We start from the raw sequence: 14058 nt of genomic DNA, 5'->3' as shown, positions 1-14058 counted from the left end.
TTGATTGGACAACAGACTTTACACAGAGTTTGGAGATGTTTGTCTGGTCATTACACCATCCAGGTGAATGCAGTTATTGGAAAACAGACTTTACACAGAGTTTGTAGATGTTTGACTATTCATTACACCATGCAGGGCAATGCAGTGATTGGACAACAGACAGAGTTTGGAGATGTGTGACTATTCATTACACCATGCAGGGGAATGCAGTGATTGGACAACAGACTTTACACAGAGTTTGGAAATGTTTGAATATTCATTACACAATGTATGGAATGCATTGATTGGACAGCAAACTTTAGACAGAGTGGAGATGTTTGACTATACATTACACCATGCGGGGGAATTCAGTTATTGGACAACAGACTTTACACAGAGTTTGGAGATGTTTGACTAGTCATTACACCATGCAGGGGAATGCAGTGATTGGACAACAGACTTCTCACAGAGTTTGGAGATGTTTGACTAGTCATTACACCATGCAGGGGAATGCAGTGATTGGACAACAGACTTTACACAGAATTTGTAGATGTTTGACTATTCATTACACCATGCAGGGGAATGCAGTGATTGGACAACAGACTTTACACAGAGTTTGGAGATGTTTGTCTAGTCATTAAGCCATGCAAGGAATGCATTGATTGGACAGCAAACTTTAGACAGAGTGGAGATGTTTGACTATTCATTACTCCATGCAGGGGAATGCAGTGATTAGACAACAGACTTTACACAGAGTTTGGAAATGTTTGAAATTTCATTGCACCATGCAGAGGAATGCAGTGATTGGACAACAAACTTTACACAGATTTGTAGATGTTTGACTATTCATTACACCATGCAGGGGAATGCAGTGATTGGACAACAGACTTTACACAGATTTTGTAGATGTTTGACTATTCATTACACCATGCAGGGGAATGCAGTGATTGGACAACAGACTTTACACAAAGTTTGGAGATGTTTGTCTAGTCATTACACCATGCAGGGAATGCAGAGATTGGACAATTGACGTTACTCAGAGTTTGTCTATTTTTGACTATTCATTGCACCTTGCAGGGGAATGCAGTGATTGGACAACAGACTTTACACAGAGTTTGGAGATGTTTGTCTAGTCATTAAGCCATGCAGGGAATGCATTGATTGGACAGCAAACTTTAGACAGAGTGGAGATGTTTCAATATTCATTACACCATGCAGGGGAATGCAGTGATTGGATAATTAACTTTCCTCAGAGTTTGGAGATGTTTAACTATTCATTACACCATGCAGGGGAATGCAGTGATTGGACAACAGACTTTACACAAAGTTTGGAGATGTTTGTCTAGTCATTACACCATGCAGGGAATGCAGAGATTGGACAACAGACTTTACACAGAGTTTGGAATTGTTTGACTATTTATTACACCATGCAGGGGAATTCAGTGATTGTACATCAAACTTTACACAGAGTTTTGGAGATTTTTGTCTAGTCAGTGCCACATGCAGGGGAATGCAGAGATTGGACAATTGACTTCTCTCAGAGTTTGGAAATGTTTGAATATTCATTGTACCATGCAGGTGAATGCAGTGATTGTACAACAGACTTTACACAGAATTTGTAGATGTTTGACTATTCATTACACCATGCAGGGGAATGCAGTGATTGGACAACAGACTTTACACAGAGTTTGGAAATGATTGAATATTCATTACACCATTAAGGAATGCATTGATTGGACAGCAAACTTTAGACAGAGTGGAGCAGTTTGACTATACACTACACCATGCAGGTGAATGCAGTTATTGGAAAACAGACTTTACACAGAGTTTGTAGATGTTTGACTATTCATTACACCATGCAGGGGAATGCAGTGATTGGACAGCAAAGTTTACAGTGTTTGGGGATTTTTGACTATTCATTACACCATGCAGGGGAATGCATTGATTGGACAACAGACTTTACACAGAGTTTGGAGATGTTTGTCTGGTCATTACACCATCCAGGTGAATGCAGTTATTGGAAAACAGACTTTACACAGAGTTTGTAGATGTTTGACTATTCATTACACCATGCAGGGCAATGCAGTGATTGGACAACAGACAGAGTTTGGAGATGTGTGACTATTCATTACACCATGCAGGGGAATGCAGTGATTGGACAACAGACTTTACACAGAGTTTGGAAATGTTTGAATATTCATTACACAATGTATGGAATGCATTGATTGGACAGCAAACTTTAGACAGAGTGGAGATGTTTGACTATACATTACACCATGCGGGGGAATTCAGTTATTGGACAACAGACTTTACACAGAGTTTGGAGATGTTTGACTAGTCATTACACCATGCAGGGGAATGCAGTGATTGGACAACAGACTTCTCACAGAGTTTGGAGATGTTTGACTAGTCATTACACCATGCAGGGGAATGCAGTGATTGGACAACAGACTTTACACAGAATTTGTAGATGTTTGACTATTCATTACACCATGCAGGGGAATGCAGTGATTGGACAACAGACTTTACACAGAGTTTGGAGATGTTTGTCTAGTCATTAAGCCATGCAAGGAATGCATTGATTGGACAGCAAACTTTAGACAGAGTGGAGATGTTTGACTATTCATTACTCCATGCAGGGGAATGCAGTGATTAGACAACAGACTTTACACAGAGTTTGGAAATGTTTGAAATTTCATTGCACCATGCAGAGGAATGCAGTGATTGGACAACAAACTTTACACAGATTTGTAGATGTTTGACTATTCATTACACCATGCAGGGGAATGCAGTGATTGGACAACAGACTTTACACAGATTTTGTAGATGTTTGACTATTCATTACACCATGCAGGGGAATGCAGTGATTGGACAACAGACTTTACACAAAGTTTGGAGATGTTTGTCTAGTCATTACACCATGCAGGGAATGCAGAGATTGGACAATTGACGTTACTCAGAGTTTGTCTATTTTTGACTATTCATTGCACCTTGCAGGGGAATGCAGTGATTGGACAACAGACTTTACACAGAGTTTGGAGATGTTTGTCTAGTCATTAAGCCATGCAGGGAATGCATTGATTGGACAGCAAACTTTAGACAGAGTGGAGATGTTTCAATATTCATTACACCATGCAGGGGAATGCAGTGATTGGATAATTAACTTTCCTCAGAGTTTGGAGATGTTTAACTATTCATTACACCATGCAGGGGAATGCAGTGATTGGACAACAGACTTTACACAAAGTTTGGAGATGTTTGTCTAGTCATTACACCATGCAGGGAATGCAGAGATTGGACAACAGACTTTACACAGAGTTTGGAATTGTTTGACTATTTATTACACCATGCAGGGGAATTCAGTGATTGTACATCAAACTTTACACAGAGTTTTGGAGATTTTTGTCTAGTCAGTGCCACATGCAGGGGAATGCAGAGATTGGACAATTGACTTCTCTCAGAGTTTGGAAATGTTTGAATATTCATTGTACCATGCAGGTGAATGCAGTGATTGTACAACAGACTTTACACAGAATTTGTAGATGTTTGACTATTCATTACACCATGCAGAGGAATGCAGTGATTAGACAACAGACTTCACACAGAGTTGGGAGATTTTTAACGAGTCATTACACAGTGCAGGGGAATGCAATTATTGGACAACAAACTTTACACAGAGTTTTGAGATGTTTGTCTATTCATTAAGCCATGCAGCGAATGCATTGATTGGACAGCAAACTTCAGACAGAGTGGAGATGTTTGACTATTCATTACACCGTGCACGGGAATGCAGTGATTGGACAACAGACTTTACTCAGAGTTTGGAAATGTTTGAATATTCATTGCACCATGCAGAGGAATGCAGTGATTGTACAACAGACTTTACACAGAGTTTGTAGATGTTTGACTATTCATTACACCATGCAGGGGAATGCAGTGATTTGCCAACAGACTTTATACAGAGTTTGGAAATGTTTGAATATTCATTGCACCATGTAGGGGAATGCAGTGATTGAACAACAGACTTTACACAGAATTTGTAGATGTTTGACTATTCATTACACAATGCAAGGGAATGCAATGATTGGACAACAGACTTTACACAGAGTTTGGAAATGTTTGAAAATTCATTACAACATGTAGGGAATGCATTTATTGGACAGCAAACTTTAGACAGAGTGGAGATGTTTGACTATACATTACACCATGCAGGTGAATGCAGTGATTGGACAACAGACTTTTCACAGAGTTTGAAAATGTTTGACTATTCATTACACCATGCAGGGGAATTCAGTGATTGTACAACAAACTTTACACAGAGTTTTGGAGATTTTTGTCTAGTCATTAAGCCATGCAGGGAATGCATTGATTGGACAATTAACTTTACTCAGAGTTTGGAGATGTTTGACTAGTCATTACACCATGCAGGGAATGCAGTGATTGGACAACAGACTTTACACAGAGTTTGGAAATGTTTGAATATTCATTGCACCATGCAGGGGAATGCAGGGATTGAACAACAGACTTTACACAGAGTTGGGAGATTATTAACTAGTCATTACACCATGCAGGGGAATGCAGTGATTCGACAACAGACTTTACATAGAGTTTGGAAATGTTTGAATATTCATTACACCATGTAGGTAATGCATTGATTGGACAGCAAACTTTAGACAGAGTGGAGATGTTAGACTATACATTACACCATGCAGGTGAATGCAGTTATTGGGCAACAGACTTTACACAGAGTTTGGAAATGTTTGACTATTCATTACACCATGCGGGGGAATGCAGTGATTAGACAACAGACTTTACACAGAGTTGGGGGATTATTAACTAGTCATTACACCATGCAGGGGAATGCAGTGATTGAACAACAGACTTTACATAGAGTTTGGAGATGTTTGACAGGTCATTTCACCATGCAGGAGAATGCAGTGAATGGACAACAGACTTTACACAGAGTTTGGTGATTTTTAACTAGTTATTGCTCCATGCAAGGAATGCAGAGATTGGACAATTGACTTTTCTCAGAGTTTGGAAATGTTTGAATATTAATTGCACCATGCAGGGGAATGCAGTGATTGGACAACAGACTTTTCACAGAGTTTGGAAATGTTTGAATATTCATTACACCATGCAGGGGAATGCAGTGATTGGACAACAGACTTTACACAGAGTTTGGAAATGATTGAATATTCATTACACCATTTAGGAATGCATTGATTGGACAGCAAACTTTAGACAGAGTGGAGCAGTTTGACTATACACTACACCATGCAGGTGAATGCAGTTATTGGAAAACAGACTTTACACAGAGTTTGTAGATGTTTGACTATTCATTACACCATGCAGGGGAATGCAGTGATTGGACAACAGACAGAGTTTGGAGATGTGTGACTATTCATTACACCATGCAGGGTAATGTAGTGATGGACAACAGACTTTACACAGAGTTTGGAAATGTTTGAATATTCATTACACGATGTATGGAATGCATTGATTGGACAGCAAACTTTAGACAGAGTGGAGATGTTTGACTATACATTACACCATGCGGGGGAATTCAGTTATTGGACAATAGACTTTACACAGAGTTTGGAAATGTTTGACTATTCATTACACCATGCAGGGGAATGCAGTGATTGGACAACAGACTTTACACAGAGTTTGGAGATGTTTGACTAGTCATTACACCATGCAGGTGAATGCAGTGATTGTACAACAAACTTTACACAGAGTTTGGAGATTTTGGACTATTCATTACACCATGCAGGGGAATGCAGTGATTGGACAACAAACTTTACACGGAGTTTGGAAATGTTTGACTATTCATTACACCATGTAGGGGAATGCAGTGATTGTACAACAAACTTTACACAGAGTTTGGAGATTTTTGGGGGGATTTGCTATTACTTGCTCTGTTTCTTTAAAATGTCGGAATGTTTTAGAAAATTGTTTTTCTTATTCACACATAGTTTGAATTCATGGTGAAGTTGTTCATGACAAATCAAGGAGAATATGGGATACCTTTCCGAGCACAGCTAAAATCCATAACAAACTGATTTCATCCTCATGAAAATTCCCATGTCTGCTGGTACTAGTAATCCTTCTAAGAAAACAGAGACCTTTCTGTCCTCCTAATTTAATTGCTTTTCTTCTTCCCCCTCTTTTCCCTCACTCCGTCGAGCACCTGTTTAAAGGAGCTGTCCTTTCGACTTTGTTATTTTTCATTTACTTGTGCCCCCAGGTTTTTCAATCATACATCCATTACTAAGCAAACAAATAAGTTCTGGGCCTATGCAGCAGACACAAATATAGATGAGTTATGAGATTTAAAGCAGGAGAAGGCAGCTTTGGACTGTAATATGCAACATCTGCGGCGGACAGCAGTCACACAACACAGAGCATCCCGCAAACTCCTCCAGCCTGTCATCTCCCACCCCAGTCATGCTGTGTGTAATAAGTGTTATATAAGGCGAGAAGAAGGGAGAGGAAGAATTAACTGATTATTATTAACTGTTCATGTGCACATCTTATGATTTATGGAGCCCAAAGTGGCACCGGGTTGAATTGTCACGCTGGATTTCCAGATGCATCCGTCTTGTGGTTTTGGCAGCTTGTTGTTTCTTGAGTTCAGATATTTTAGCGTCTGGGCCCTGACATGGCCTGTGTCCCAAATTGTGCCCAATTCCCTATATAGTGCGCAAATTTTTTACCAAAGCCCATGCTGCCAGTTCCCTCCGAACAAAGCTGCCCTCTCTCAGTACAGTACACCTCTTGAACGCTCCCGTCCTCACCTCCCCCACTCTCCTCCTCTTCCCTCCTCACCTCCCCCACTCTCCTCCTCTTCCCTCCTCACCTCCTCCGCTCCCCCCGAAACATCTGCACATCTGTTTTTTATTCCCCGGGATCTCAGAAGACTTAAACACATTAAACACTGGCACAAGCGCAGTCTCACCCCAGCACTTAAAACAGCGCTTAGGTGACTTAAAAGGCAGAGGCGAGAATTATAGAAAATGAAGTGTCACAGAAAAAAAAAATCGCCTGAGATTACCACCAATTACACTTAATCATGCACCACACCAGGACATCTGCTGATCAGATGCAGCATAGAGACTATAGAGAGAGAGAGAGATCAGATAGACAAAGAACACACAGAGAGAGAGAGAGAGAGAAGAGACTGTGAAAGAAGGAGAAAGAGACCGAGACAGAGACCGAAAGAGAGACAGACAATCAGAATCTGGATCCTATCGTAAGTCGTGTGAAATGAGAGAGGTCCATTATTCGAGGAATGCTGGGTTCAGAATGATAGCATGTGATGTGATATGATGATGTGATTGAATGTCAGGTCATTCTGAGTGTAGAATGCATTGAGGAATACAATACAGGACATGCAAATCTGGAGATAATAGCCATTGTTTTTGTGGGGTTAGCTATGCTCTTTCTTTGTTGGAGACATGTGGGATGTTCTGTTTTATTAGTCATTTATTAGTCATTCAGATAGAGAGGGAGTTAGCCAAAGCACAAACTGATTTATCTCAACATGACTCTCTGATGATTTGCCCCTTTGGCAACAAGAGTACAGCCTTACTGTACACATGTGTATACCAAATGGCACCTTATTCCCTTCAGTGCACTGCTTCTTGCCAGGGCCCATAGTGCTCTGGTCCAAAGTAGTGCACTATATGGGAATAGGGTGCCATTTGGAATACAGCCGTGGAAATACGTGTTTCAAAATGCTTTTCTTGTTCTTCTTCTAAACCAGATAAACATCAACGAGTCAAAAGAGAGAGCATGACATTTGTTCTGGTTAATTGTATTTGTTGCCTGTCTTGTCTCTTTATCTTTAGATGCAGAACTGGATTAATTCATCCATGGAAATAGTTTGTAAGGGCTTTCCATTTGTGGTTTTCGATGCATCTGATTTTTTAGGGCTTTGCTTTGTGTTCTCGATGGGGTTTGAAACGGAGGAAGCGTGACAAATGGATGACCTAAGAACACTGAATCAATAGGGGGCGATTGGAAACCTCATTTCTCCCCTTGACACGAGCCCAAAAAAAAAGAATCACATATGTCCCTCAATAGAAGTTCTCCAGTAACCACATATATCGCTTTATAATTACCCCATGTCTGCATCTATAGTTTATGTGTTCATTCATGTGTAATAGAGAGATATTCTTCTCATCTAATCGCACTATCCCCCCCCCCCCCCCCCCCCCCCGTGGGGATTAGTGAGCTCAACCATTTCGAATCATCCCGCAATGATAGTAATAGATCTATAACCATGATATCAAACAGGGTATTTTCCTGTGGTCCTGTTCCACAAGTTGTTTTTCTGGGAGGTGTGTAAGAACAAGAAGGGGGGATAACAATAGAGGCCTTCTTCTGGGCTTCGTCTCAGCTCTTTCTGGTTGTGAATGCTGACATCAGTGGGTGTTTGTAAGGATGGGCCAAAAGCACATCTGTACATGGTCTTGATAGAGCAGCACAGTTGCCCGCGGTGATTCTGGCAGCGGCCTGTAACGAGTCTCTCCCTGATCTCATGCCCTTAGATTGTCACCTCTAATTGGCTCTGAACGCTTGCAAGTGTGCATATCATTATCAGAGCAACCAATGACCCCCCCCCCCCCTCCTTTTCTTCAAAACGATTTCACTTACAAAATACATGACTGAAATCATGGAGTTCATTTCAGCTCACACTTTGGAGAAAACTGGAAAAAAAGAAGCCCTAAATGGTTCCTTAGAGACCACCCATGACCACTCTTACAGGACCTAACCGCAACATGACCAGTCAGCACTGATCTGACCCCTGCATGTTCCCATCACTGTGTCAGCGCAACAATGGACCTCTCTCTCACCCTCCCTCCATCTCTATCTCTCTCACCGGCTCTGTGTGTCTTCCATTTCACCTCGGTCCTAGGTGCTTTCACTGGCTTCCACCTCCTGATCAAGCCAGCCCTAACACACAATGAAATACTCACAATGTTGAATTACCATGGCATATTCAATATAAACTGAATTTATGGTTGGTTTCCTTCCAAGCCACCATATGTTGAGAAGCCTGTTTCTCCTCCTAGCCTGAGCATGACTGATTCTGTTAATGTAGCAAAGCTTTCAGCCGGGCGTTCAGTCTGTATGCTTTACGGAACACAGAACAACTATAAGACTTTAGAACAGACACAGTGACTGGAGTGGAGGCACCCTGGTTTATTGTAGAAGAGTGACTGTTCGAATCTAGATCTAAAGACAGACTAGTTATATAGTCTAGGGTGTGACCTGATCAGAAAAAACTCCTTGTCCTACCAATTGCCTATAACTAGGGCCAGTTTTTCCTGATGATATACCCTAGCCAGCTCCTACCTCCTCAACCTGGTCTCAGTGTCATAATCATCTCCATACAGTTTAGGCTCCTCTCACAACCTGGTCTCAAAGCATTTCGTATTATTCTGTACGTAAATCCGGAACATTCCATTTTATGGTAGGATATGTTATGTTTCGTATGTTATTTATTTATTTATGGATTCCATCACCCATTTTGTATATGTTATGAATAACAATTTGTTTTATATGTCACGAATTTTCTACATTTACAATATGTTACGAATTTTCTAAACATAGAAGATGTTACGAATTTGCTAAATGTATGATATGTTACAAATTCTGTCTAGGTGGCTAATGTTAGCTAGCTAAAGGTTTGGATTAGGGGTTAGGGTTAAGTTTAGGAGTTACGGTTAAGGTTAGGGGAAGGGTTAGCTAAACGGGTTAAGATTAGGGTTAGGGGAAGAGTTAGCTAACATGCTAAGTAGTTGCAAAGCAACTAAAAAGTAGTAAGTAGTTGAAAAGTTGCTAATTTGCTAAAATGCTAAAGTTGTCCGTGATGAGATTTGAACTCACAACCTTTGGGTTACTAATCGGTGGGTTATACACCCACCGATTCACCCCAACCAACCACCCTACTTTTATTTTTGCCTTAAGTAACCATCTGTCTTATGTAACCATACCAAACTTAACATATGTAACATACATATACGTATCATACTACTTTGAGTGTCCCAGATGTACTTATACTATGTTACGTCTAGTCTATGAGACCAGGCTGATCTTGTAGCCCCAAACTAGCACCTCCAGTGTGGTCTTCTCCTTTCCCCAATGTCCTCTCCTCTTGCTCCAACATCTCCTCTATACCTCACTATTTCCTGATCCGGAGCCATGTTCCTCCTCTCATTCATAGAGATGGGTATCTCTTAGAGTGCCAGGTCAAAGGTCAGTGCTCAGGGAGGCAACTCCAAAGATTGCCAAACACACCATAGCAAAGCTTGAAACAATTGTTTGTATTTGAATAATTTTGTTGTACCTTTATTTTACTAGGCAAGTCAGTTAAGAACAAATTCCTATTTTCAATGACTGCCTTGTTCAGGGGCAGAACAACAGATGTTTACCTTGTCAGCTCGGGGATTCGATCTTGCAACCTTCACGGTTCCTAGTCCAACGCTCTAACCACTAGGCTACCTGCCTCCCCAATCTCTATAAACAGAACAAATCATAGGTAATCACTCCGCTGGGATATTTGTGGTGTGCGCGCAGCTTTGCCTTGATTTACATAAAGTACTTTCTACTGGCAAACAGCAACTGTTTCCAAACAGGTAAATAGAGAATGCCTCTTCTGAAGTGCATTGTATTTTATTTGGCTTGAATTTTTTTTAATGTATTTATTTAACCTTTATTTAACCAGGTAGGCAAGTTGAGAATAAGTTCTCATTTACAATTGCGACCTGGCCAGATAAAGCAAAGCAGTTCGACACATACAACAACACAGAGTTACACATGGAGGAAAACAAACATACAGTCAATAGTATAGTAGAAAAATAAGTCTATATACAAAGTGAGCAAATGAGGTGAGATAAGGGAGGTAAAGGCAAAAAAGGCCATGGTGGTGAAGTAAATACCATATAGCAAGTAAAACACTGGAATGGTAGATTTGCAGTGGAAGAAAGTGCAAAGTAGAAATAGAAATAATGGGGTGCAAAGGAGCAAAATAAATAAATAAATAAATACAGTAGGGGAAGAGGTAGTTGTTTGGGCTAAATTATAAATGGGCTATGTACAGGTGCAGTGATCTGTGAGCTGCTCTGACAGCTGGTGCTTAAAGCTAGTGAGGGAGATAAGTGTTTCCAGTTTTAGAGATTTTTGTAGTTCGTTCCAGTCATTGGCAGCAGAGAACTGGAAGGAGAGGTGGCCGAAGGAGGAATTAGCTTTGGGTGTGACCAGAGAGATATACCTGCTGGAGCGCGTACTACAGGTTGGTGCAGCTATGGTGACCAGCGAGCTGAGATAAGGGGGAACTTTACCTAGCAGGGTCTTGTAGATGACTTGGAGCCAGTGGGTTTGGCGACGAGTATGAAGCGAGGGCCAGCCAACGAGAGCATGCAGGTCGCAGTGGTGGGTAGTATATGGGGCTTTGGTGACAAAACGGATGGCACTGTGATAGACTGCATCCAATTTATTGAGTAGAGTATTGGAGGCTATTTTGTAAATGACGTCGCCGAAGTCGAGGATCGGTAGGATGGTCAGTTTTACGAGGGTATGTTTGGCAGCATGAGTGTGGCTCAATCTGTTTTGCCTGGGTATATGTTGTATTTCATTGTTCATTGTACCTGATCCTAACATAAGCTACATCTTAAAGACATACCGTACAGATAATATTATATAGAATGGTTAGACCATAGGCTTTATACTGTTCTCCCTTTGGCTGTGTATTTTATAGGGTGCTTGTGCAACTAATACAGTTGTAGGATCTTAATTTGATCACTCATTTTTTGCTGAGCATTTTCCTGTACAGCAGGAAATGCGAACTTGAAGTGTATTTCAGTTTTTAAAAGGCTCCTAAAGTTGGTAATTTCCACTTAGAAAAGTCAGGCTTGGCCTCCCGAGTGGCGCAGTGGTCTAAGGCACTGCATCACAGTGCTAGCTGTGCCACTAGAGATCCTGCTTCGAGTCCACGCTCTGTCGCAGCCGGCCGTGACCCGGGAGACCCATGGGGCGGTGCTCAATTGGCCCAGCGTCGTCCGTTAGGTGAGGGTTTGGCCTGCAAAGATGTTCTTGTCCCATCGCGCACTAGTGGCGGGCCGGGCGCAATGCACGCTGACACGGTTGCCAGGTGCACGGTGTTTTCGCCGACACATTGGTGAGTCTGGCTTCCGGATTAAGCGAGCATTGTGTCAAGAGGCTTGGCTGGGTTGTGTTTCGGAGGATGCACGGCTCTCTACCTTTTTAATAATTCACATTTCTGGTTACTGCAGGATTATTTTCCCACTGTAGCAGAGTGGCTCAAATTAAGATCCTACATCTGTATTCACTCTTTAAAACAGGTGGTGCATGTGCGTGTGTTTGCGTGTGCACCTGTGTGTGACTGTACATAGTGAAAGGTTACATACGGTCAAAGCCATGGTATACACACATTTTAGTTCTCTATCCTGACTCATGTCACCATTGGCCGTCCTGATTGAATCACTCTTATTCCAGATGAGGCAAGAAATACTTGGCCGTCAATCAACAGGCCTTGAAGTTTTCATACACAAACACAGTTGGATATGCTAACTGTGGAAACGCGCAGCCAAAAAGAAAAAAAAGAAGAGGCAGAACGCTCCAGAACTTTATAAACAGAACCATTTGTATTCCTTGAAAACAGAACAGAGCTGAAAGAGTTTTTGCCTTCTGTTTATGGCTCTGAGTGAAACCAGCATGCCTCTCAAAGTCCCTCAGCGAGCGACACTGCAGTGTTTGCCCTGACTTTCTATACCTCGCCCCTCTCGCTCTCTATACATCACCTCTCGCTCTCTCCACCTCTCCCCTAGTCCCTTTTTCTCTTTCCAATGCCAATCACGCATCTCCACCGTAACCTATTTTTCTATGACTTCTTCACAACTTCTCCCTCTCTCTGTCCATCTGCCTCTCCCTCCATCCTTCTCTCTCGCTGACTGCATCTTGTTTTTAAAAAGAAAAATCTTTCTCTGCCTGTTACTTTATCCTCGTCTTTCTGTTTTCTCTATCCTCATGCCTTCCTCCTCCATCTCTTTTTCCTTTCATGCCTTCATATCACTTAAGGAGTGTTTGTGTGCCTGCATTGATAATAGCTCAAGAGATGTGATAACATTGTCAATAACATCATTATGAGCAAATTCAATTTGAGAAATTGAGTTAGGGAGGTTGGAGCAGGGACATGTGGCCTCCTACACACGAATGAGCATCGGGGGTATTGTCTTTCCTTCTGGAAATATTTCGACATACACAGCCCCCCTTCACTCACTTTCATGTGTCAAATTTCAGATTTGTAGTCATATTCTGATATGTTTTATGGAAACATTTTGTTAGACACGCTAAAAGTCCCCAAAATGCTTTTCTTGGTTATATTCATGTCATACGGTGCTAAATATATAGATAGATTATGCTAGTGGTTCAGCAAACTCTCTCACAATTTCAACACAAAATACATTTCCTGTAATTGAATTAGAATTACCCAGCTGTGGACTGCCTGAGTGTCTCTTCAATAGCAAAGTGACAAACACAAGAGCATTTGGAACATTCATCAATGCAAATAATTAGCTAATTTCTCGCTCTTGTTTAGTTTTCCCACATTACTAATAATATCAATGAGATCCACACTATAAAGTGTTATTGTCTACACACTGAAGAAGGCTGTTAAGCCAAAACGTCTGTATATGCTAACTGGATGCAGTAAAAATAAGAAGAAGAAGAAAAAGATGAAGTAAGCTTTATGCAATCTTTTTGAGCACGGACCCGTCACGCTTTTTTGCTTATCTGTACACAGTTCAACAAGAATTTACACAAGTCTAATCTTTTGACGTCATCAGCTTTTAAAGTTCACAAAACCACTCCGGATATCAACGGATCCACAAACTCGAAGCCAGCGATTGTTCTCGAGAGATTGATCGTAATTTGATCCAATTTCAACATGTCACCGATGGAAACGTCTCAGAGGAGATGTGTTGCACTCTATGGTAGTTATTAATCTCTCTGTTCTGTCGTTAGAGTAGCGAAACAGGCTAACGGAGCCAA

The 14058-nt window shown here is 41.2% G+C and overlaps 1 protein-coding gene across 3 annotated transcripts in view; it reads left to right on the top strand.

Moving 5' to 3' along the window:
* Positions 1 to 14058, top strand: part of LOC115158003 (zinc finger protein GLIS1) — a 122778-nt gene that overhangs the window by 60655 nt on the left and 48065 nt on the right. The window lies entirely within an intron of this gene.

Source organism: Salmo trutta, chromosome 22, assembly GCF_901001165.1.
Source record: "Salmo trutta chromosome 22, fSalTru1.1, whole genome shotgun sequence".
Classification (NCBI taxonomy): Eukaryota; Metazoa; Chordata; class Actinopteri; order Salmoniformes; family Salmonidae; genus Salmo; species Salmo trutta.
Note: the sequence above shows the minus strand (reverse complement) of the source record. Positions and strands in the feature narration are given on the sequence as shown.